The sequence below is a fragment of the Pediculus humanus genome, genomic scaffold (genome assembly GCF_000006295.1).
Source record: "Pediculus humanus corporis 1103172108193 genomic scaffold, whole genome shotgun sequence".
NCBI classification, from domain to species: domain Eukaryota; kingdom Metazoa; phylum Arthropoda; class Insecta; order Psocodea; family Pediculidae; genus Pediculus; species Pediculus humanus.
In genome coordinates, this window is record NW_002987763.1 from 160,164 (window position 1) to 163,217 (window position 3,054).

General features: G+C 29.4%; 3 non-coding genes across 3 annotated transcripts; 2 read left to right on the forward strand and 1 right to left on the reverse strand.

Annotated features, from left to right (window-relative positions):
* Window positions 1-1,086: 1,086 nt before the first annotated feature.
* On the reverse strand, window positions 1,087-1,180 carry Phum_PHUM423950. Its single transcript, XR_009833530.1, has one exon. It is a non-coding gene; the product is annotated as a microRNA, putative (microRNA).
* A 233-nt stretch (window positions 1,181-1,413) lies between these two features.
* Window positions 1,414-1,490, forward strand: Phum_PHUM423960. The gene has a single exon (XR_009833531.1). It is a non-coding gene; the product is annotated as a microRNA, putative (microRNA).
* A 994-nt stretch (window positions 1,491-2,484) lies between these two features.
* On the forward strand, window positions 2,485-2,557 carry Phum_PHUM423970. The gene has a single exon (XR_009833532.1). It is a non-coding gene; the product is annotated as a microRNA, putative (microRNA).
* The last annotated feature ends 497 nt before the right edge of the window (window positions 2,558-3,054 follow it).

The following is a 3,054-nucleotide window of genomic DNA, read 5'->3' on the forward strand; positions in this document are numbered from 1 at the left end:
ATTCTTTTGTAAAAATTTTTTCTTTATTTATTTCCACGTTTCTTTTTATTGTTGTTTGTATACATATTTACGTGGATTACGTTTTAACGGTTCATTATACATCCCCTTGACTTTTTTTTTTTTTTTGGTTCTTTTCTTTATAAGGGTGGTGGTAGACACATAAGGGTTCGAGGGTGGTGGTAAGACTGACCGAAATGATTTATCGTTTGTTGTTGTTGTTGTTATTTTTTGTCCAATACAATTTAACAAATGTGGGTTAGTTAGTTAGTTAGTTACCTGTCAATAAGTTTTTTTTTTTTTTTTATTATGAGGGCGTTTTGAAATTATTTGTTTACATTGTTGATGATGATAATGATGATATAAGTACGACGACATTAATTTGTCGAATTCTTACACTTGCGACATTTTTTTGTTGTTTGTTTGTTTTATTTGATTACACGACGACGATGGTGGGGGGAAGGGGGAAGGAATGTTTTTGGAAACGAAAGAAAATATGCGAATATTAAAATCGTCGTTGAGAAAGAGACACACGCGATTTAAACGTTTTCTAATTACACGACGATTTATATTTTGTCTAGCCGTTGTTATATGACGTGTAAGTAAGTCGATACTTACTATTACCGACGGGGACGACCTTATAAAAAATTTTTTTTAATCGTTTTTTTTTTTAATTTTTCAGATGGCGGTTCGAGATATCTTCTGCTAATGTCAAAAAGTGGAAAAAGAATTTTTTCGACGTGGATGATGATGATGTTAAATCGAAGAATTTTTTTGCAACCTTTTTTATTCAGGTATTTCATGACGTAAACACTTGATATCAAAAGTCGGGGATGAAAATTAAAACAGGTAGCATCCCCATCGATATATTTTAGGTCTCTCTCTTTCTCTCTCCCTCTCTATACCTACCTATTTATCTGTCTTTTCTTTCTCTCTCTTTCTATACCTATTTATCTATCTATTTTTTCTTTCTTTCTTTTCTCTCTCTCTTACTCTCTACCTATTTATCTGCCTTTTCTCTCTCTCTCTCTTTCTCTCTCTTTGTCTTTCACATCGTCCGTTACATAAACGCAGTTTTTTGTTTTCTGTTACTTTTTTGCTCTTACCCGTAGATCCGAACTTGTGTTTTTTTTACGTTATGATATTCACAAGGTCGCCTCTGCAGGTATCAGCCGAAAAGTTTTTTAATCGTCGAAGAATGAGAAAAGGAAGGAAGAGAAATTTCACCGTCAGAAATTATTATTATCATTATTATTATTAGTTCTGCGTTTTTTTTTTTTTTTGCAAAGAATTTCTTTTTTTTTTTTTTTTTTTTTTTTTTTTGTAAAAAGTTTTTTGCAATCGTCGGCGTATTCGTGGAATTTTCCGAATTGGGATATTTGAGACGTCGGATGGTCTCGTTTTAACAGGACCGTAGCAGGGTGAGGTAGTAGACTGTATAGTAAAGAATTACATCATTTGGAGGTACTGTACAATCTGCTAACTTTCCCTGGTATCGGTTGGTTTGTACCTGCAATTTGATATACCTTCACATACACACACACACACGCATGACATTTTTGCACTATTGTTTTGTTTTTTTTCGAAAAAAAAAATTTTCCCGCCATTTTTAAATTTATATTTAAAACAAAAAAAATGGCGGACTTATGATTCGTTTAAAATTAATTTTCAAAGCATTTATATTTTTGTATAAATAATTTCAGGTACAAAAAAAAAAAATTTATAAAATTGATAAATAAAACAAAAATTAAAAACAATCGATGATGATGAAAATGATGATATAAAATGAATTGATCGTGTCGCTAAATTACGATTTGTCTTTATCCACGTCGAAAAAAAAAAATTAATAATGTAGAAAAAGGAAGGCACGTTTTTAAGGGGTAAGTAATTAAAATAAAAACAAATTGATTTCCCCTTCTCCCCACCCTCACCCCTCACCGTGCGTGAATATTCTTGACACGCTACTGGTTTTCAATTATAAAATTTTTTTTTTTTTTAATCTTTAGCAGTGAATTTGTAAATCGAATCCGAAAAGTTTTTTTTTTTTAATTTTTTTTTTGGTTGTTGTTTGTTGTTGTTGTTTGCCAAAGACCTTAACTAGAATTTTTTTTTTTTAAAGAATATTTCAGGCATCGATCGACGATCTTTACACGTCGAGGTGGAAGGGATGAAAAAGAAAAAAAAAACAAAATGGCGGCTTAGAAAAAGATTCGGTGAGTTTTTTTTTTTTTTTTTTTTTTTTACGATGGATGATATATGCATTCGTATAATTATTATTATTATTAAAATAATTTTTCCCAGTTTATAATTTAAATTTAAAAAAAAAAAAAAAAAAAAAACAACATTTGGGGAGCCGGGGTGAGGTGAGTAATATCAAAAGGATAAAATTTCAATAAAATAAAAAAACACGTTCAGGTATCTCCCCAAATAAACAAAAACGAAAAAAAAAAAAAGAAAAATGAAAAAAGGAACAAAATTACCCCGGCTCCCCATTCCCTGAGACCCTAACTTGTGATGGTTATGTTAAATGTCTCACAGGTTGGATTCTCGGGCCTGGGTGGTCGGGTTGTATTATTATCATTATCATAACTTTATTCGTACGTTTATTAAAAAAAACAAAAACAAAAAAAAATGTGTTTTTTTTTTTTTTAAAGAAGGCTGTGGTTATGTAAAATCCCCATTCTGGTGCCACGGTCGGGTGAGTTTTTATCTTTAAGTTTTTTTTTTTTTTTAAACTATTATTATTATTACCAATTATAAATAAATCGAGGGATTTTTGTTGTTTTCTAAACGCCTGCAATTTTTATCGTTATGCATTTTTTAGTACACGAAAGTAATGCAAAAAGAAAAAAAATTTTTTTTTTATTTTTTTGTCTTTTTATTAAAATTTTATTTTCCTTTTTGTTTTCTTTTTGGTTATCGATCGTTAATTATCGATCGATTCGATATAAAAAATCGATTTCCGGTTTGTCGATACTCTTAATAATAAACAAAAATAAAAAAATAAAATATAAAAGAAGAAGTTTTAAAAATTAATTTTATTCATTAACGTTTTTT